This window comes from Polypterus senegalus, chromosome 17 (genome assembly GCF_016835505.1).
Source record: "Polypterus senegalus isolate Bchr_013 chromosome 17, ASM1683550v1, whole genome shotgun sequence".
Lineage (NCBI taxonomy): Eukaryota > Metazoa > Chordata > Cladistia > Polypteriformes > Polypteridae > Polypterus > Polypterus senegalus.
In genome coordinates this window covers 52,614,292-52,638,143 of record NC_053170.1, presented here as the reverse complement: position 1 = coordinate 52,638,143, position 23,852 = coordinate 52,614,292, and the positions used below count along the sequence as shown (strand labels likewise).

The window sequence follows — 23,852 nt, the reverse complement described above, 5'->3', positions numbered from 1 at the left end:
CCAACACTAAGAATTAAGGAAAAGTAAGAAGGTGAGAAGAGGCATGTGTGCTGAGACTTTGGATGGAGTCAAGTGAGCAAGCTGTCCAAAGTGATGGATGGAATGAACAAAACTATACAGAGCCCACAGAAGGCTGAAGGCTGATCGCTTTTGCATTTTTATTTACTTTGTGATTTCCTTGGTTTACCTCACCCTGTGTGCAGTTCTTTCTCTGATGATCTTAAGGATTGACAAATCACATTCCATTTAACAGTCTAGTACTTCAAAAGAGAAGCTGTAGATTAGTTAATTGTGAATTATGAGTCTGAAAGTTCTTTTTTCTGTAGTCCAATTGTCATAACGCATTATTGCAAAAGTCAACCATTTTGTCTATTTTATGGTTTTAAATAAGCAACAATCCTTAGTCTCCAAAGGTGCTATATAGTCAGCAGTTCAAGCTCTACAGTCGTAATCCTCCTGTTACTGGACTAATCACTGCAGGAATGGTACCTATCTATCTAGGGATACCCAAGAATTACCAGATGCCTGTGAATTTAATTAGAATAATGAAAACAAGATGATCTCAGTATGAACGGGGTAGTAATGTATCTAATTACAAGTGATACACATGGCATTTCCACTTTAAGTCACAAATATTTAAATGACTTATAAACTCAGCTCGTTTTTAGTTAGCAAAGGTTTTTTTATCATGAAATTGTTCAGAAGCACCTGAATTAATAAAAGCAAAATTACTGTTTTTCCATTTCTGATACTAAAAGCACTTGATATTAACTTAATTGAGGAGATTCTAATTAGTCATGCTCCAGTATCTTTTAATGACACCACATTTTCCCATGCAACTCATTACACTCCAAGTTCACCTGATTGGATTTTCAACAATCAAAATGTAGCTGGTGTTTCAAATGTATTCTTCTTTTCTCAAACAACAGTAGACTTTGCTGGATTTGCATAGGTTCTTCCTGTATATTATTTTCATAAACTAATTAAATGCAATAGGTTTGTTTTCTTGTCTGACTCTTAGAGGTCAGCGGGAGTCAAATTCACCACACAGGCCAAGTTTTAGTATTTATTTTATTGAAATTGAGCAACAAAAATAAGTAGATATATTGATAGTATTTTATTTATACTGTGGAAGGAAATACCCCGAGGAACACAGGACAAGTTCAATCAATTAGATTTTTATTCAGTCACAGATGAGTACATGGATTCTACGTTGCAAGGCAGAAGAGCAAAGTTCCATTTTTTGATCAGCTTTTTATATTTTCTTCTTCCTCCCCTTCTCCTTCTTTATGAAAAAAAAAACCCATAATATCGTTTACTTAAGCTTTTTTTTTTTTTTACAGTAATGGGCCCTCTGTTCTTATTTATTTATTTATTTATTTATTTTTACTTGTCAGATAGACCCTAAAGAAGGAAAGGTCATCTTTCCTGTGTCAAACAGACGCGTTCCTAAAGAAACTGGAAATTGTCCTAGGTCAGCTTACTACAATGACAGACGCCTGAAGGAATAACCTGCCGTTATAGTAAAACAGCTTTGTCAGCTATCAGCCCTAAGTACCTTGCAAGCAGCTTTTATGGAGGCTCAAGAAATATTATAACAAACAATAACCCCCTTACAGACACACAAGAATTGCAAAGAAGAAAAGAAACTTTTGGCTTCACTAATAAGGAAAGAGCAGTCACAGTGAAGCATTACAAAGGTTTATTGCCATCAGTATGAAGGAACCCCGGTAGCATTACTTGACACACTTTTGCTGAATAATTCTTTGGCTAAACGTACTTAGTTGTGGTCTATCAAAGGTAGTTTGTGCAGCATTGTTCCTAATGGCGCTCAGTTTTGTTTTCATTCTCTCCTCATTCACTCCACTTAAAACAATAAATTCATTTTATGTTTTTCTTTTAGCATATGAATTGTCACTTTTTTCCATAATTATAAAAGTTAAGTTTCTTATTTATTAGATGAGATCCAAGTAAGTTTTCTTTTCTTGATCAAAGCAATTTATCTTATTTTAAATGGATTGATCTTTTGGGTTGTTCTTCCATGCAGTGTTGGGTAGCTATAGGTTGTTTCTTTATTCCAAAGAGAACCCATTCATAGAGTAAATAGAAACAGGCATGATTGCTTTCCTGTGTTGTTAAACCCTTGCTTATAAGCTTTGCTTTCATCTAATACTGCAAATCAAGGATAGGAAATTAGCATTTCCATTGTTTCTGTATGTTCAGGTCCTTCTAGATGATGTGTGGATGTAAAGTGGCTTATTTCTTTTGACCGACACACACAAAGAGTGACAGAAGAATATGAACCAATGGACTTCTCAGTCTAGTCTTAATCTGTCAATTTGTGGGCATATTTTATATATCTCATGGTACAATGACTTTGATGCAGTCATACTTTAAGTATTTTTTTCTTTCAGTGAAGCACACAATGTCATCTCCTGATATGGTAAATGAATGATATTTTTCTCCAAGCATTATTTTTGAACTATCCATCCCTCATACACAAGTGAGATGGGGCACACGCATCAGCACAGTATGCTGTTTTTACATAATGTTTGCATGATAATTTATCTGGAGAATATCATATGTGTAATAACTGCACTAGGAGGTCACAGTGATAAACAATTGACTCGCATGAACTTGTAACCAACATAAAGCAAGGGCTGTAACCAGGATGTTGGAGATCTAAAGAATATGATCAGAATATGAAATCTTTGTCATATATCAAAGAATGTAGTATGAAGTTAGAAACAATTCAGAATCGAGGAACTAGGCCAAATCAAAGACATAAATGATGATCAGAAACAAAGTAATTAATAGCTAGGGATCTAACAGAAGCACTTGAAGAAATCCACAAACCTGGACAACCAGGACGCGTGGAGTATTGACCTCATTGCCCAACCTCAGTCGTCCTGCCTATCAGTTGCTCGGCGACCCTGCATTACAAATAGCAAAATAATAATGACATCTATAATAAATCCAAATAGGCACAGTGGAAAAACGTACTTCACAAATAACATCTTAAGAACTGTTCTAAGTCAAAAAGACATTACATTTCTTAACTGCGTAAACCCCCATTATTTTTTAGAGGCCAAGAAAACGGCTGAAAAAAATCAAAATATAATCCAGGAATAGGCTTTACAGGTTTCACAATGCAGGTAAGAATCTGTCCTATTAATATGATTTTGTTATAATTGGTGTTGTAAATCATTACCTAAAAAAACCTTACTATAATTTTTTTTTCCCCACTGAGACATCACATTTGTTTTCAAGAAAAAAGCTATGTAGTCTTTGAACAACCTTATGTTGATCTCTCATGGAACTTGACCTGTGAAATATCATTCAACAAGAACTTTTATTTAAATTGCCATCACTGTATATTTACATGTGATTTCAAAATATTTTCTGAAATCTTGAACTGTGTTGTACAATTAGTTGTTCTCTGTGCATGACCTGATATTTGATTACATTTGTGTCTAAAAGTACTAGGATGATTAGATTGTCAATTTGGGCAGCATTAGGTTAAAGCTTCAAAGTGGTCTCAAGCCGTCATATTTATTGAACTTTCATGTCATTTGCAGGTACATGTCGCTGTGCATCAGGTGTTTTAAGGACTTCTGCAACGTGCCACAGTATCATTTCAGGTAAATATGCATATTTTCAGTTCTTCAATAATAAACACCCAAGGATTGAATTTCATGGCCTTGCAGATAACATTCGCCAATTCATTGCCTCTAAACTAATGAAATCTCAGTAGGGTGTTGCTGGTTCAGATGACTGCAAGATGAACTAACATTGCTGTGTGTTTTCCTAGAGTACTTGAGAGCCATCCATCTGCCTGAGAGGTTTACATGTTAAGTAAACTAGTGATAACTTTGTATAGTTCCAAGAAATGTCAAACTTCTTTTCCATGATGAACCATGTATCTTCACTTCTGACAATTTATGGGCCACGCATGTACTTTGATGGTATCTAGGTGTTGTTCTTATTGGACTTGCTAGAATTGTAGCTGAGTGAGCCTTCTTGTATTTGCATGGCGTATTAAGTAGCTGATGGTAACTTCAGTGGCATCTTGTTGAATATGCTGGAGATGACTGTGCCATGTGAACAAACTGCTCCACTGATTCTTTTATGTGAGACCTGTTGACACTGGTTAAAATGTATAGCATTCTTAGTTCTTTTGATTTTGATGGTTACTTCCAAGGGTGCTACTCAACACATTCTCAGAGCATGTAGTGCTGCTCCCTGGCATTGTTTGAGTCCTGAATCATATTTTGGTTGCTTTCAGGATGAGTTCTGATTATTAATTTTATTATTTACTTTTTATTAATGTTAATAAAATTTCATATTATTTCTGTGACATCATGGTGCCACTATTTTGTTGGTTTTTAATAGAGACTGCCTGTTTTGTTTTGTTTTTTTAACATTAGTTTCATATTATGTCCAATATGGTACATAGCATATCATCATCGAGTCATCACTATTAAAGATGGTGGTGCCCAATACTCATTATCCAAGCTTTTGGATAAGTTCTAAATCTTCAAAAAACCTGGTATGTGGTTGCCTGAGTTAGGGCATTTTTTGCTAGTTTGGCATCTAAATCTAGCTTTGTTTTTCAAATCTTCAATTTTGCTTAGCATTTCAAAGTTGGCACACTTGTAATTTTGACCCCTTTTGCCAATGAAAGTTAAGCCTATTCCTAATTATTTTTTCTTTGTTGCCCAGGAGGTGTGCTTTGTGTGTGGCGTTTTCATGTATTTTCTTGAGAGTCTCTGGTTTGTTTCTCTCAGCTCAAAGACATGCTGGCAGGTTTAATCGTGACTCTTACTGGCCAACAGTGTTAGTGTGTCCTGCAAAAGCTTGGCTGCATTCAAGGATTAGTTACTGTCTTGAGCATGTTTTTACATTCCTTCACCTCACAATTCCACATTGAAAAATGGACTTCACAAAATGGATGGTTGAATGAATATCTAGATGGTTTTGGGGATTTTTTTTTTTTTTTTTAACTTTTATAGCCTACTAATCATAAGAGAAGTAGATTACAATAACGTGGCGGTTAGAGGAATATTTCATGTCTCCAATGGGTTTTAAAACTTTTCAGTTTGCTATATGAACATTAGTTTACCTTAATAGGTTTGGAATTTGCTAGGCTAACTGGCAAGCTTACAGGGGCCAAGAGTTCATTGCCATATTAATCTACACCTTTAAGTTAGTTCATTTTATGTTTTGGACTTTCAAAATCAATTTTGTGACTGATTTTATATTTTAATGTTCCCTAAATAGTCATTTTTGCAAATACAAAACCTTACTTTTTTATCCCTACTGAGTGATTTATTGCTGAGCTGCAATAACACATAAAATGTAAACCAGCTCAAAAGACACAAGTGTCAAAAGTGCCCATCTGCAAAAGAAAGGAAGTCATTTTACAATTCTTTTAGCTGCATTCAAAGGAAAGAAGCCACCAAGTGATGTTGTATTCTTTCACGCACCCAAAACTTGTAAAGTGTCAGTGTGAGAGCCACTTTTCTAGTTGATGCTGTCTCTAGTGGTCCCAGATGCTGCAAGTTATTTATTATCTTTTTACCACGAGAGAATGATAAAGATCTTTCCACTCCACTCTCTACTCCTGCCATGTATGTTTTGAGTGTCACTACTAATTTCTTGTCGTTTCTTACACTCTTCAATAATACTAATCGGGCAATTGGCAAAAAGCTTGAGTAACAAAGAGCCGTAATCCAAATTGGAACAAATGGATCATAGTAACTGAGTTTAAAATTGCCATTTGAATTTTAGGAGTGAAAGACACTTGAAAGAAAACAAAAAATAAATGCGTGCCATGGTCCCAAAGAGCTATTTCTGATTTATTTAAAATAAACTCTCTAAGCCTTTAAGGATGCAACTTTTCATTTGGAGTAGCCCTTATTTAGCACACTGCTCTGGGTATGGGCCCACAATAACTACTGTAGTCATCACCCTCTTCATATCAATCCCTCACTAGTTTTTCCTTCTTAAGTTGTCCATCTAAAACACATCTTGCTCACCTAAAGCCATAGAAATTAACAGGCCAGAAAGATTAGTTGTATGTTCCATAACAGACTATGTAATGGCAGGTGACTGTACTGAAAATGTCTGATCTGTGCTTTCTTTCCTACACAAAATCAAAATAGGACAAATGTCTTCAACACCCATAGTCCTATGCAAAGATGTTGCTGCACTCATAATAGACAACATTATTTATATACATAATAAATCGTTCACGTTTCCAGAATTCCTATTTTTTCCATTGATCTGGTTACAGTGTTTCACATAATGATGTCATATCTTAGCTAATGCCTTCCAGGTTTCCAAACTGGTGTTTCCAGATTTCTTTTGCCTCATGTAGGATACTGAACATTATGGTCTGCCCATAAGCCAAGTCAGTGTGAAGATCTGAATCATTTCTGTAACATGTCTTTCTGTGGTGAACAGCATCCCAGGTACTTTACAGTTATAGAACTGTTGTATTATGTAATGTGCAGAGTACAATAAAATTTCAATATGTATCATGTTGCCATTCTCTGTTACCATGATAAGCAAGAGTTTATTAAAACACATAAACCCATTTCATTTAATATAATAAATATAAAACACAAATACGCTTACCTGATGTGTCCAAATTTAAAGGAACTCTTTGAAAACACATCAGATCTCAATGGGAGAAAAAAAATCCTGCTGGATATCTGTACTGATATGGACTGGGTAATGTGTTAGGAACGAAAGGACGCCACATCGTTTGATGAAAATTATCAACCTACAGAGGACTGAATTCAAAGACACCCTGATAATCAAATTGAAAAAATGATGCAACAGGCTAATCCATTTTGCCGAAATTTCATTGTAGCAACTCCAAATCGTACCCCCAGTAGTCGGTTGGGTTTGGGGGGTGGCATGCTCCTAATGAGACAACTGATTGTGTCCTGGGGGATCTCCTCCCAGATCTGGACCAGGGCATCACTGAGCTTCGGGACAGTCTGAGATGCAACCTGGCGGCGTTGGATGGACCAAAACATAAAGTCCTAGAGGTGTTCTATTGGATTTAGGTCAGGTTAGCATGGGGGCCAGTCAATGGTATCAATTCCTTCATCCTCCAGGAACTGCCTGCATACTCTCACCACATGAGGCCAGGAATTGAATAGCACCAGGAGGAACACAGAACCCACTGCACCAGCATAGGGTCTGACAATGGGTCCAAGGATTTCATCCTGATATCAAATGGCAGTCAAGGTGCTGTTGTCTAGCCTGTAGAGGTCTGTGCACCCCTCCATGGATATGCCTCCCCAGACCATCACTGACCCACCATCAAACCGGTCATGCGGAACAATGTTACAGGCAGCATAACATTTTCCATGGCTTCTCCAGACCCTTTCACGTCTGTCACATGTGCTCAGGGTTAACCTGCTCTCATCTGTAAAAATCACAGGGTGCTAGCAGTGGACTTGCCAATTCTGGCATTCCATGGCAAATGCCAATTGAACTCCACGTAGCCAGGCAGTGAGCGAGGGCCCACTAGAGGACATCGGGCCCTCAGGCCACCCTCATGAAGTCTGTTTCTGATTGTTTGGTCAGAGACATTTACACCAGTGGCCTGCTGGAGGTCATTTTGTAGGGCTCTGCCAGTGCTCATCCTGCTCCTTCTTGCCCAAAGGAGCAGATACTGGTCCTGCTGGTGGGTTAAGGACCTTCTATGAGAGACCCTGTCCAGCTCTCCTAGAGTAACTGCCTGTCTCCTGGAATCTCCTCCATGCCCTTGAGACTGTGCTGGGAGACACAACTAACCTTGATGTGCCATCCTGGAGAAGTTGGACTACCTGTGCAACATCTGTAGGGTCCAGGTATCGCCTCATGCTACCAGTAGTGACACTGACCATAGCCAAATGCAAAACTCGTGAAAAAAAGATGAGGAGGAAAAATGTCAGTAGCTTCCACCTGTTAAACCATTTCTGTTTTAGGGGTCGTCTCATTGTTGCCCCTCTAGTGCATCTGTTGTTAATTTCATTAACACCAAAGCAGCTGAAACTGATTAACAACCCCCTCTGCTACTTAACTGGGCAGATCAATAGCCCAGAAGTTTCATTGACTATGCTCTGATAATATTATGTATGTATGTATGTATGTATGTATGTATGTATGCATACGAAGTGCCGAGTGCAACTCAGTGCAAGAAATGCTGAAATAAACACTGAAGGAAAAAAAAGAAAAGATGTTAACAATATGTGAACAGTATTTCAAGACCCTGGGAAGCCTGGGGGATGAAACTAACTATTTGGGAGCTTGAAGGCCTGTGGGGAAAAAACTGTTCTTATATCTGTTTGTTTTGCCGTATATTAATACTATAATGCCTGGCCGATAGAAAAAGTTCAAAGGTGTTGTGGTCTGGGTGTGAGAGGTTAGTAATGATTTTCATAGCCCATGTCATGACTCTGGAATAATACAGATGGGCAGGCTGGCACCAGTGATATTTTTGGCAGACCTGATTATTCAATGTAGTCTGTTTTGTCATGTTTAGTCACTGATCCGAACCACACTGTTATGGATGAACTGACTCAATGACTTCTGTGTAAACTGTTAAAACTGAAATGTTGCAAGTCACTTTTTCATAAAGGTGCCAGCCAAGTAATAATAACATCTTGGTATATATTGCATAATTTGTTTTTGAAAATATATAAACCTGTATTCCACACTTTGTTTGTTTTTATAGAGTATGATTCAGGAATCACTCCAAATTAACGTCAACTCTTATTTATGATACATAAGAACAGTTTTGATGACAATAGGCTTTAGCCCCATATGCTGTTTTTTCTTAATTCCTATCCATTTAAAATTTGCAAAGTATTATCCAGTTGAGTTCAGAAAGTCACAAAAATATACTCTTCTGCTACCCTAATTGATCATTCTTTACATATTTATGGTTCTTTCTTTCTGTGTGAAGAAAGACATTGTACTTTTGTGAAATTTAACTTTAACCAGCTTCCATCTGCATCCCCATGTTCTTGTTGATGAACGTATTTTAACCGAACAGTTGGAATTCACTGTATTAATTCCTGTTTATGAATTTGAGCAGTCGATTATGCCATTTTCTTAAACTGAAAATATGAAACTCTATCAGTCTTTCCTCACACCTCATACCCTGTAGACCTGGAATCAGACTAGTTGTTTTGGGGGCTTTTTCTAATGCTTTTATTTTTCTTGCATTCACTAATTTGAAAAGAAAAAAAAAATCCTGTCCTTTTTTTCTGAGTTTCGGCCAAATGTGTATCCATCTACCCACTTCATCTAAAACTCACATTTTAAAATTGATCACTATCCTCTTGCTTGGGTCCTAATCAAAATATGTTTTAAATTAACATAAAAATAGTATGCACTAATCTGATGAAATGATTTTATTGCTTCCTCATAGAATTCCAGTATGTTAGAAAATCACCTACTCCCCGTCCACACCCATGCTGAGAGTTCACTAATATACTTTTCCTTAAAATGTATTGCTTGATCTTTTCCTTAATAGATGCTTTTAATATTTTACCCATGATACAGATTAAGTTTACGGTCATTTAGTGACTAGGATCAGTCCAATTATTATCTTTAAATAAAGGGACAATTCTAGAGGTTTCCACTACCCCCCATGTAAAGCAATTTCTGAAAGAAAATGTGTTAGTGGTTTAAATATGTAATCACTTACTTACTTAAGCAGTCCAAAATAAATGTTGTACAGTCCCATGCTATTCAGCCTATCTAATTCTGGTAGCTCTTCCCTTTCTGTAATCTCCATATCACCGAATACCTGTGCCTATAATCCTTGTAGCTTTTGGGAGGTAATCAGCTTTTTCAACTGTGAAACCATCAGAAAAATATATATTTAGAGATTCTCCTATTTCATTTGTGTATATACAGTTTCACCTTTCCAGTTCCACACATTCTTATTGACTGCTCTTTTACTACTAAACCTCGCTGTGTTATCCATCTAAGATGGGTTGAAATTGAAATAATCAACCTAGACCTCCGCATTAACCATCTAAAGCAGGGGTGTCGAACTCCAGTCCTGGAGGGCTGCAGTGGCTGCAGGTTTTCATTCTAACCGTCTTCTTAATTAGTAACCAGTTGTTGATTCTAATTAACTTTAGTCTTAGCTTTAGTTAGCTTGACTCAGGCCCCTTAGTTGTTTTTTCCTTAGCAGCCAGACAGTAATGAGACATAAAACAAGTAGGACATGACCAGCTCACCTGTACCCATCAAACCAAATCTGAAAATAAAGATGAAGGTCTCAGTAAGGTTGATCCCTCAGGTTACCAAATCATTTTAGGAGTTCTTAGAAAAAAACAGAATATCAACAGTTTTGGAAATGTCTGCTGTGGCAGAAAGAGAGCAGCAACAAGCCATGAAATTGAATAATGGGTTCAATTAACAGCAAGAATCAGCTTCTCATTAAGGAACTGGTTGGAGTTTTGAAGCCCCAATTTAGCTGGTCATCTGTTGGCTCGTTTCACGTCTCATTTCTGTTTGGCTGTCATTTAATGAAGAAAATAATCAACTCGGAAGACCTAATCCTTAAAAACAGGGCTATTAAAATAGAGGGAAAAGGAGTTAATTAGCAGTGAAAACTGGACACTGATTAGGAAAAGGGTTAGAATGAAAACCTGCACCCACTGTGGCCCTCCAGGCCTGGAGTTTGACACCTGTGATCTAAAGGAATGTGCAGTATTTTGTAATGCATGTAGTTATGCAATGCGTTGCATTTGTCATTCCAACAGATGGTGCATCACCAAAGTTTAGTAATAAAATACTACAATTATTTATTATTGTTATATGCCATTTAGAATGGGATTTGTAAAAGCAGTGTTAATATCTGTGACATGTTGTTGGAATTACAGACACATAGCAACCAGATGCATATACACCTGTTTGAGTCAACGTTTGCATTTTCCGCAATATTCTGCCCTAAACCTTTTTCAATTCTTACTGTGCAAGTCCTCATAAACCCTGTAGTTAATGTTGTATTTAACTGTCTTGCATGTTTTCTACAAGTGATTTTCCTTTTGTAGTTTACTTTATTTCTTCCTGCATTATTCATCCAGTGCAGATGTCTGTTAAATTTCTTATTTCTTCCTTTCTAAGATATCAGATCAGCTGATATACTGTTAAACCTGTTTTGTAAGGAAGCTTATTCATGCCACTCTTAGAAAAGAAAAAAAAATTGTGTTATTTTGCAAAGATTTTGCCTGGTGTGGGCTGCATAATTATGCATGCACGTACTTCGGACATTCTGTGATGGCTAGTGAGGGACAGGTTAAAGATATGCATAGCATGGACTCAAGTAATAAGAGCCAAACAAATGTCAAATGTACACATTTATTCCTGAATGTGCTGAATGATAAATTTAATCTACCCAGTTTATGATCATAGGGTGCCGGTGATTGTTACAGCAGCACGGGATATAAGAAAGGAACCAACTGCGGTGGATGGTATGCCAGACCTTTGCAGCAATCAACTGCATAGTCAATCAGAAAAGACTGATCTGCAGGCAATCCGGTAACAGAATCCCATAAATAAAGCATCTGTTTACTTGTAATATAGTTATTTACTATAGATATTTTGAAAGAGGGTGATCTAGTGGCACAGTGGCTACTGTTCATACTTGGAATGTTTTGGGGATCAAGCCGATGATGGCAAAAGGGGATGGATGTTATTTACTTCACAGTACATTAAGGAATAAACATTTTGTCAATTGAGAAGTATTCCTAACACATTTCCAGTATTCAAAGACCTTGCCTTGGTAACATTTGATATGCACATAAAGATAATTGTTAAGCCCGCATGTAGTATGCAATCAAGTGACAACGCACCAGGAGATTGTGCAAACGTCATGCAGACCCTGGTGCTATGAGTTAGGAATGCTATTTCTGTACTAACATTATCCCTGTGTTACAATATCTCACTTAACTTTAATCTGATTAAAACTAAATGTATGCCTATAACTTTTGTTCAGTTACTGTCGCTTGTTTTCAAGCTGTACATGTGCTTAACCACTCCTTCCATGCATCTGCCCGATGTACTGGCAGCAGCAGGTTGCTTCTAGACTCACACCCACTGGCTCTCTGTGACCCAAAGTAGGGCAGATTAAATTTACCATTCAGCGCATGCAGGATTAAATATACGTCTGTAACTTTTGTTCAGTTCTTGTCAAATGATTACATGTTATGCACATTGCAAGATAAACTGTCATTATCCTTTCTGCTATACCCGGAACACAGGACCTTGGCTTAAAAAGCCAAAAAGGGTTGAACACTCAAAACGTCTGCTAAAAAGTCTCAGTTGACATGACAGAATGTAGCCTCTGTGTGCCTTATCTAAAAAGAAGATTGAAATCAGACCAAATAATATTGCAGAAGCATCTCTTAGAGTCATCATCTGGACATTTCAAACAAAGAGCCATAATTCAACAAGTGGCAACCTTGATGGACAAAAATTTATCCCAGTAGTCAGCTAAAAAGAATGGGCTTATGTGTACCTAAGAGACCAATGGCAAGATGGCCGCTTCTTCCTAAAGAACATATATTTTTGTTATGTCAAGAAATAAACATTTTTAAAAAGAGCAACTTGGAGAATAGACAAAAGACAGAAAAAAGGTCAGAAACAAAAAAAATCACAGTCTCTATATGTAGCTAAAGTTATAAAACCGGATATCAAAAAATAAATATTTTTTAGGAAAGCACAAATTAAGGTTAATTATCTGCAGCTTGGATGTGAATCGTCCATCATCACTACAATTTACCCGTGGGTCACTGCCCAAGGAGCCACACACCCTAGTGACAGGAAAACTACAAAGAGTCTGCCAGAAATGAAACAAAAATCCAAAATACAGTATATAATACCTTTAAAACCATCACAGATATCCCAGATGTCGCTTCCTCTATCAGCTCACTGCTCCCAACCTGGCTCCCAATAGCAGAGACCCAGTGCTTAAAGGTTGTAGCTGTAACAAAGGCTGGAGCAATCCCTTCTACTCCCAAAGGGTAACTGGTGATGGACTGAAAAATGGAAGACTACTCATAAAAGGGTGCCATTAGTCCAAACCTTATTAAGATAGCAAGTGCTAGAGCCAATACTGATACTCTGTGCAAGAGAGGACAGAGCCGACTATACTTCCTTAGAAGGCTGGCGTCCTTCAACATCTGCAATAAGATGCTGCAGCTGTTCTATCAGACGGTTGTGGCGAGTGCCCTCTTCTACACGGTGGTGTGCTGGGGAGGCAGCATAAAAAAGACAGACGCCTCACGCCTGGACAAACTGGTGAGGAAGGCAGGCTCTATTGTAGGCACAGAGCTGGACAGTTTGACATCTGTGGCAGAGAGACGGGCACTGAGCAGGCTCCTGTCAATCATGGAGAATCCACTGAAAAGGATCATCTCCAGACAGAGGAACAGCTTCAGCGACAGACTTCTGTCACTGTCCTGCTCTACTGACAGACTGAGGAGATCATTTCTCCCCCAAACTATGCGACTCTTCAATTCCACCCGGGGGTAAACGTTAACACTATACAAGATTATAGACTGTTATACCTGCCTCGCACTCTCTCTTTGCATTTTTTAACTTGTATATATACTGTATACTTGCAAAAATGTCCCTCTGTTATAAGTACATTTATTATTGTTTATTGCAACAAGTGTGTTTGGTTTATTTTTTAAGAAATAGTCTATTACCACACTATATGGGAGGTATTTTCTGCAAAAATGAAAATTATAAAATGAAAATGCAATCTCTTTTGCAATTTCATTACCAAAGTCTGCATGCACAAACACTATAAAAAATGTAAATGAAATAATCCCATTTGCAATTTCATTTTCAACCTGAACCGCAGTGAAGCTGCAAAAATGAAAAGTAAAATGCAAATAAGCACTGGCGCCACCTGCTGCTTATTAAATTTTCATTTTCCACCATGCATTTTCTTCTTCACGCTCTAAATATGTAAATAGTGCGGGTGAATGGGCAGGGCTTTGTACCTCAATTTCCCACAATTCTTTGAACTCTGTAGCTGTACAGCCACGTCAATCAATAAAATACTTAGTAGAGTTATGTAAACTACTAGGTGTCAGATGTGCAAAATGACTAGTGGGCTCACATTTAAGATGGTGTCAAATAATAGGTAATTTTTACTGATATGCCTTGACGTCACTTGTACAAAATATATATTTCTATGCAAAAGCTACAGTGATGTTCATAGCGGGCAGGTGATAGCTCTTGGACTGTAGGTTTCCTATTGACAAAGCTCTTGTAGAGTGTGATTCCTGGATCAATTTATTTAGAACTGCTACAGAGCAGACAGAATGATCTAAAACACATAGGTTTGGAGCATTAAGTTGTCATGCCTATTACTGATACCTGTAGCAAACTGTGCATATTACTCAACAGTTTTCAATTAAGTTTATTTTCATAGCTTGCTGCAGGAATTAATTAAAACCCAAATGATTATAGAGGAGAAGAGGCTTAGTCGGAGATGGATTTTGGCACTCATATATAAACATGCAGATGCCAGCTCTACCTCAAGATGGATGGGCTTAAGCCACGAATCACCCATAAACGTTGACACAGCACATTATACTGTATAACTGCCAAGTGAGAATGGCACTGCTTGATACTGTATGTCTGAAAAAACTACTACCTAAACAGGAAAATAATTCAAAAGGTGTCCTTCGTAGAACAGCATGGGACACTTATGTTACATCTGCTTGAAAATGAAAATAATAAAAAATGTAAATAAATATTACATGCACATTATCTTTTTTTTTTAATTATATAACCTTCCTGACGGAGTGAACTACAACCTGTGCCACTAGAAGTTTGATTTTATATTTTACTGGAACACAGGTTACACGTTAGAATAATTCTGGAATTATTAACTAAATATCAGCATTTGTGGTATTATTTTAATTTAGATACCCTTGGTGTAGAGGAAAAGGTTTTTATTTAACATTAATGGTGTTGCTTTTGACCTTGAGAAAAAATAGATGTTGGCCAAATGTGGTTTTGTAGTGCCAATCAAGGCAAGAGAATTCCTGAGGAAAGGCCAGGTATTGGCTGCTGTTTTGAATAATTTCTTTTTCTTCTTTTAAACAAGTAATGGTAAAAGGAGTAGCAGGATAATTTGTACAGCTTTGCATTTCATCTATTCAATATTTGTAGAAGAAAATCTGACAAGTAACACCAATTCCCACATTTAGAAAGCATCTCAGTAGGAAAACAGTCCTCACTAGGTCAAAAATTGATGTTAATTTGGTTCTACTTTTAGGAGTAGAGTAAGAGTAATAGCACTTTATCAATATTCCTAATTTAGGCAACTACACCTAACTTCACTAGAACTTAGGAGAACTTGTGAGTTGTCCTAATTCACTAGAAGATGGTGTTCAGACTGCGATTAGTGCATACATTCTGGTAAAGGCAAAATGTTTTGTAAGCTCTTGTCATCAATGAACTAATAGAAAGATATTGATCTGACAGAAACAGAATAATATTTGTTACAAATCTTGTATGTCACATTATCACCCCATCTATTTGAAGAAGTTGTGGCTCTGAGGCTAGGGATCTGCACTCGCAATCGGAAGGTTACCGGTTCGAGTCCCGTAAATGCCAAAAGGGACTCTGCTCAGCTGGGCCCTTGAGCAAGGCCCATAACCTGCAATTGCTCTGTCCTGGATATGACGTTAATCTGCATCCAGCCCTGCATTTAGGCCCTTCAACCTGCAAGGAAAATCTGGCACTCCAGCCTCCATAAAAAAACCTCACATTGATTCCATTCCATCTGAACTAGTTTGGTGCTATGGTGTCACCAGTTGCATGGCTGCACTCGGGTTCTAATATGGGATCCTGAGTTGGTTTGTCGTGTGGTGGGTGCGGCAGTGCTCTGTATCGGTGCCTGCTCCTAACCTGTCCTCCTCTCCTCTATGTGAAGAAGCTTTGTGTTGTCAGCCAAAGTGACAGTAGCCAAGTTTCCATCCAGTTTTTTGTGACGTTTTGTTATCGACAAACAGAATATACGTAAAAAAAATGTGCGAAATTTGCTGTCTTCAGCCTGTTTCCATCCAACTGGCTTTTTATCGATAAAATGGTGTGCGTGATGACGTCATCCCCTCCAAAACAAACTGTCGCATAAGTTTTGTTGTATCACGAAAAATAATCTGCCCTTGAGCCGTTTCCATACATAATTTTGTGTATGTCGCAAATTATCTACCTTTTGTTTTCCACGTTACACCCCCTCCACTAAACAAAGAAACAAAGAAATGGAGAGATTATTCAGACAGTTTTTTGAAATTTGCCAGTTTACTGTTATTTCAGTTTCACAAATAATTTGAATTGTACAGAATATCCGAAGACGACAGCAGAATGAAGCAGTTGCTTGCCTGATAGCCGTAGAGCTCGAAGAAAGTATCCCAGTGCGATGAAACCCACGGGTATGGGAGAGACGATGGAATAAGACCTTCTAGGAGGAGGTGGTGGGGAGACACTTCACAGAAAATCTCTGGCTGCAACATTTTGAAATGTTGTGTGGATTCATCAGTCCTGATGTTGCGCCCATCACAGGTTGCCACTGACCACCGGTTACAACCCAAAAGCGGATTGCCATCGCCCTTTACAAGCTGGCAAAATGCGCCGAGTATAGAGTAGTTGGAGAAACTTTCAGGGTTAGTAAAACTACCGTCCATCGATGTGTATATGCTGTGTGCACCGCTATTAAAGAAAAATTAATGAGGCGTTATATCAGACTTCCGACTGTAGCGGAGGCCAATGAAATTGCATACCACTATTCCTTGGTGCATTTTGTGCCACAGATTTACGGTGTGCTGAATGGCACGCATGTGCCTATTCTTCTCCCGACGGAAGGCTACCGCGATTACATTAATCGCAAAGGGTGGCCATCTATTGTTCTCCAGGCCCTTGTTGATGACAGGTGCATGAAACGAGACATTTGCGTTGGCACTCCTGGAAGTGCCCATGATGCAGCTGTGTTTGCAGCATCGGATCTGTACAGGTGAGCCTACCTTTCAACATCCCTTCTCAGTGCGATAACTGAATTAGTACTGTAACCTGCTTCCCTTAAGGTTTTTAATTAAAACTGAAATTTGAATTAATACAAAATAATGACATTTAACCAAAAAAAACTAAAGTTAATATTAATGAGAGAATTTCTCATATATGTTAAAACATTTGCCATTTAATAATAAGAAAAAAATGTTTAGATAATGAAACACACGGTTTATTAAATATTTTGACTGGCACAGTAAATTACCTTTGCGGTTTTTGTATTATTTAGACATCCTGAGAGACACCCCCAGGCTACAATTGATGTGGAGGGAGTTCAGGTACCCCTTTTAATAGCAGGAGACCCAGCTTATCTACTACTGCATTGGCTCATCACGAGAAATAATGAGTCTCTTCATCAGACCATTCGAACCGCTCCGCTATTCTCGTTTTGATTGCACGTGATGAAAATGTATCATGTGACACATTTATTTGCGTTAAAGCCCTTTTTTTCCGACAAAAAGTGTTTCCAATGTAGTTTTTGCAACATCATATCGAATTTATGCGCTAAAGTTAAACGGAAAAATATTATGTCGACATGTACAACATTTTATAGATAATTAGAATTTCCATCAGCTAAAATTTGAAGCGCTAAATATTTTTTCACAAAAACTTCTTGGATGGAAACCTGGTTATTGTTGGTAATGAAATATTTTTTAGGTTATGTGGAAAATGCAGCTTTATGATAGTGATGATCTGGGTTTCTCATTACAAACCATTGCTCAAATTATGCACCAAGCTTTAAATGCCCTTACATCACATGAGATAATACATAGATTTATACATTTCTCCTTCATTCCACATTAGGAAATGTTAAAGCAAGCTGCATTCATGCAAATCACTGGTTTTCCTGGAGTTAATAGTATGATTATACATATAAAGATTATTGTCCCAAGTGTGAATAAGGTTGCATATGTGAATCACAAGTGATATATATCACAGCATCAACACACATGATGCAAACTATGTTGTAGTAGCCAGCATATTATTTGGAAGATAGGTGGAGCAGAATGGGTTATTGACTGCAAAATGTCACACAGGTACGTGGAGCTTTACATTCCACAAACTCCTGGAATATTCACATTACACTTTACTTTTTCAAGAAAACAGCTAGAGACTCCCAGGCATTAAATAAATTGAGCCTCACAGAAGATGAGGGGGAATCATGGGACGAGACACGGCTCACAACTCTGGAAGACAATCGAGTATACTGGAAGAATGAACGCAACTTCAGATACAGCACAAGACTAGCTATGTCTAGGTTCAGTTACTATTTAATAAACACGGCCATTATTAGGAATAACTCTCATCCTGCGTGTGTCTTGGTCTTTTCATGTTGGTGATTACAGTATTATTCTTGATGTTTCTCAACATGCCCCAATTCAACCCATGACTCCAGAGTACTTCACGAGAATGATGTAAACCTTGTATTTGAACATAATCACTTCTTTTGAATATTATTGTTATTATTTGTGGTCAAGCTTTAGCGTTAGTATCGGGCCTCATTTGTAAAGCTTGCATATGAACAAAAAGACGCTCGACAGAAATGTCCAATTTAAAAAAAAAAAAAATCTTGACTGGTATGGAGGAATATTTCGGACAAAATTAAATGCGCAAATAAATAAGTACTGTGAAATGTGAGCATAAATAAATAAATGTGTTACGAAATATGTTTTTTGTTGCTTATTTATTTATTAATTTAATTTTGTCCAAAACATTCCTCCAAACCATCATGAAATCCATCCATCCATCCATTTTCAAACCCGCTGAATCCAAACACAAGGTCACGGTGGTCTGCTGGAGCCAATTCCAGCCAACACAGGACACAAGGCAGGAACAAATCCTGGGCAGGGTGCCAACCCACCGCAAGACACACACAAACACACCAAGCACACACTAGGGTCAATTTAGAATTGCCAATCCATCTAACCTGCATGTCTTTGGACTGTGGGAGGAAACCGGAGCGCCCGGAGGAAACCCACGCAGACACGGGGAGAACATGCAAACTCCACGCAGGAAGGACTGATTCTGCCGAAGATATTACGTATTTCAGAGAGAGAACTGAAGATTTATCGGAAGAAATTGCAATTTTGGCGGCCCTTTTAGACTCCGATATAGATTAAACTACAGTATTTTTGAAAATATTGAAGAACTGGTGGAACGGACTCGACTACACTTCAGTTCAGGTGTACGCAGTGCCCTGCTCTGGACTTCCATCCTTTGACATTCCAGCTGAGTCAATAGAACACCACCTGATATGCGGTTTAAAAGTACGATCGATTACAGATCTACTGTATATGGTGGTATTGGAGAAGACGATCACAAGGCAAATGAGCCAGTTTTATATACGGCTGTATTAGTTTAGGTACTTTGACATGGAATGCCCAAAGCAGCGCCAACTAATATTTTGAACTGAGTATGTGATCCTTGTTTTATGAGTATAAAGTCAGGTGCATATTCGCAGCTACTTTTTCACACAACTTTACATCTCTGATCAGTGGCAAACATTGTAACAACATTGCAATTTATTCCGATAAATCTTCAATTCTCTCTCTGAAGTACGTCATATCTTCGGCAAAATCCATTTCATCGGCAGTAGTAAGCATTTTTCTAATTAATTCTTGTGCTATCGATTCACCAATCAATAACTAGAGGGTGTGTTAGAGCCCACCCTCTCAACTTTGACGAGTGAAAGTGACAGTTTTATTTCAAGTCGTATTTCATGATGGTTTGAAGGAATGTTACGGACAAAATTAAATAAATAAGCAACAAAAAAAGTATTTTGTGACATTTATTTATTTATGCTCTCATTTCATGACATATTTATTTATTTATTTATGCTCACATTTCACAGTACTTTTATTTATTTGAGCGTTTATTTATTTATTTAATTTTGTCTGAAATATTCCTCCATAGACTGGAGGACGTGTGTATATTTGCAGTAACACTAACCCATGCATACGCAAAATTTCGGACAAACTGGGAAATGACAACATCTTGATCAACTAGCCATTAATGTGTGTGACAAACATATTCCACCCCGGAAATAATGAATATGATGTATACACTGCATTTTAGTAGGCCCATGCTACTGTACGTATTTGCACTGAACTTTTTTTTTTGTTTTTGTTTAGCTTTTATCAGCAGCATGTTGTCACTTCTCAGGGAACTGGTCCACAGTACCTCAGCCATGCTTCACTCTCATGCCTAATGTGGTGGAAGCCATTAGCCAACCGACAAGGCACTACATCCAATTATCATATGGTGTGGGTGTACATACTGTGGCCTGAAAGGGGCACTCCAGTTCCCCTAACTTGACAACAGACAACACAGGCATAAGTCCAGCACAACACACTGCTTTTATTGTTTTGTGGGAAACTCTTCCCAAAGTGTTTCCCACAGTACAAGTACAGTTCCAAGGTGCAGTACAATACGAACAGCACACAGCAGTGTCTTTTTTCTTCTTCTTTTCACTCTCTCAATGGCTCTGCCTCCTCTGCTTTTCCAACAAAGTTTGCCACCTTCCTCCAGACCCAGGCTCCTGGAACCGCGGGAGTGGACATCTTTAATGTGACACCTGGGAGTACTTCTGGTGGCCTTTAAGCATGGTCTGGAACCACTTCCAGGTGACATGGGAGGCCAACAAATTAGCACTCCCTAGTCCCTGCAGAAACCTCTGGCGGCACCCACGGGACCCAGCAGGACTGAGTAGCAGGACTCAATTTCCCATGAAGCCTTGGGGGACCCGGGGGGGCTATCTTATGGCATTCCGGGGGAGATAATGTCCTAGGCACACTCTCCTCCTCGGTATTTCAAGTACACAGGTGTCCTGGCTGGGTAAGGTTGCCTGCCATCTGCCACAATACATAACACATGAGGTGTTGTTCCTTCTGATGTAATCGGAGCACATTACTGCACACATATTGCACCCAGCGAGAACATAGCTGCTTTTGTTAACCACAAGCAGCTGCATTCCATTAATCCACAAGTCATCCAAGATTTGACTGTCAAACATGGTGCCTCAGTGGTCTGGGTCAGTCCGTGATTCATTTATTTTGAGGCAAAGTGGCTTTGACATATGTGATGATGCTGTACATTTTACTGACTTGTTGGTAAAGTAACTGGCTAGACCCTCAGTGTTTCCTATTGCCTGTACTACTCATTGTAAACGCAATCATGTCATTACATGTGTTGGGTACCTGTGTGTGGCTACCTATTCAGGTAGTGATGTCTTACACCTTCCCTGGGTCCTAAGAGTGCAGAGGAGAGGTGCTGTAATGCCACATTCGATCATGTGCTGTCATTTGTGGACTGCAGCCAGATACCCTTGAATGCGGGTGGTGGTGGTATCTTGACACATTAGGTGGGAGCTGCTTTACCAGCCAGTGAAGTTTTACAGCATTGTGATTGTATGTGTATGGGTTGATTGACATGCTTGCTATATGGATTTTTCATGGTGGTGTTAAAGGCACGTTCACATATTTAAAAGGTCATTGTGATTTATTAACGGTAAATTGCATAGAAATGTGTGTATGCCAGGTTTTACAAATATGTTTTTTTTTTGTTGTACGTGTATTTTCATGGTTGAATCCGCACAAAGTTTTATAAACAACTACAAAACACCATCATGATTTCCAAGGGAACTACAACTACAAAGCACCCACAAGAGTGCTGCTTTAAGGCTTGTGTGCCATAAATTCCTTTCTCAGATGTGAAGCCCTACTCATCACTGGGAATTGGTGTAGGAGGCTTCTCATGTCCTACTCTGAGGTATAAAAAATTATTAATCCTAGTCAGAATTTTAGTGTAATTCCTGTAATACTAGGGTGTTGTACCATGTTAGCCATTATGGATGTAATGAGAAGTCAGGCAAAAATGACACCATTTATTGGCTAAATAAAAAGATTATAATATGCAAGCATTCGTGGCAACTCAGGCCCCTACCTCAAGCTTGCATATTCTAATCTTTTTAATTATCCAATAAAAGGCATAATTTTGCTTGACTTCTCATTAGTGCAATAAATAAGTGTAATTTGAGACACTTGATAAATACGGGCACAGGTCTTAATTTAGGATGTTTGTTGTTTAAGTTGAGAAGTGATTGTTTTAAGTAAACTAAATTTAGCCTGGTGTAAGTTCAGTATGGACGTGTATGTGAGTTGGCTACGGAATGTACTGATGCCCCCTCTGGGTTCACAAAATTTCTTGTGTCCAGAAAAGCTGAGAATTCAAATTGTATTATGTATGTCCGAAACTATTTAAATGTAAACAGTAAAAAGGTAATTTTTACGATTCATTCTTTATTTTTTCATTATTATGGCATGCTGATGACTGAGAGTATTTCCTTTAATGAGTATTTTTGTAATGATTTTTTTTTTTTCAGAAAATGCTTATTTATGATAGGACAGAAGATGGGGAAAAAATGAAATTGCTGCACAAAAATATGCTGAAGATAATGTATGAAGAGAGAAAAAAATGCAGCAGGCCATCTGTCCCAGGGGTGTGTGATAATATTCAGCAATAAGAGCCCATACTAATAAGACGTGAACCATTCCAGATTCATAGTGTGGATTGGAGAGAACAGCTTAGTGTCAACCTAGTTTTTTTGTAGCCTGCAGGTTTTCTGTCATTTAATTGTTGTCACCTTGCATTTCCCACATATGGAAGATGTTTCTTTTTCGCTCTTCTAAATAAATGATTTTGTCCAGTAGACAATAGAAACATGCAAAGCTCTTATGTTTACATTGTGTGATGAGACGTTACCTTATGTCATGAGCAGTTTAAAGGGGCCAAGATACTACTTTTGTTTAAACCCAGGGCTTGTTTTAGGATATAAAAGGCTCATCAACATCCAGTAATCAACAATATGATAATAATAATAATTAATGATTAATGATGTTTGAATTAAACCCACAGTGACAGCTTGTTGGCGATTTGGTGTGTAATTGCTAGGAAGGAGTGCTAATGCTGGGCCCCAGCTGTGCAGGATAGCAATCTTTGTTTATTAATGTGTGGGAGATTGATTATCAGCATCAGCTCTCATTATGGCAGAATACAGCTTGGAGCATTACAATAGCATAATCATCCTAATCAGACGCCTTGATTGACACAGGCCTTATTGAAGTGTTCTCCAAAGGAATTCTTCTGAAGAGTTTGCCAGCCATCTGTACATTTGAAAACAGAGAGCAAATGTGTGGCAAAAATTGGACTGCCTGCCAAGTCGGTGAAAAGAGCGTAATAAGTCCCGGTCATTCTTATAGTAGGTTTGCCTCCTTGCAATATTTGTAGAGAAAATAAAGGTGACAGCGTGCTAATTTATGTTTCAGCCCAGCTTCATATCATGTGTTTAATAGTTCCTGTTGATGAATTGTTAGAGGCAATTTTTTTGATGAAATTTGCATTGGGATGAGGTTCTGATATATCACCCATTTAAAGCTTTTTTTGTGGAAAAATTGTAATGCAGGTTAAGCAACTTTTCTAATCATATATTAGTCCTTACACTTAATATTATTTATTGTTAGCAGTAGAGTGTTGTACCTTGTTAGCCATAGATTGATACAGGAGAAAGCAGGGTGAAATGACACCTTTTATTGGCTAACTAAATAGATTACAAATGCAAGCTTTTGAGGCAGCTAAGGCCCCTTCATCAGGCCCCATTACACCTTGCCGGATGAAGGAGCCTTAGCTGCCTCAAAAGTTTGCATTTGTAATCTATTTACTTAGCCGATAAAAGGTGTCATTTCACCCTG

The 23,852-nt window shown here is 38.1% G+C and overlaps 1 protein-coding gene across 2 annotated transcripts in view; it reads left to right on the top strand.

The window, feature by feature from the left end:
• dlgap3 (discs, large (Drosophila) homolog-associated protein 3) overlaps positions 1–23,852 on the top strand; it is an 828,395-nt gene that overhangs the window by 185,029 nt on the left and 619,514 nt on the right. For both annotated transcript variants that reach the window (XM_039739473.1, XM_039739474.1), the window contains one exon: positions 3,579–3,641. The gene's annotated coding sequence lies outside the window, so the exon portion shown is untranslated. The remainder of the gene's footprint in view (positions 1–3,578; positions 3,642–23,852) is intronic.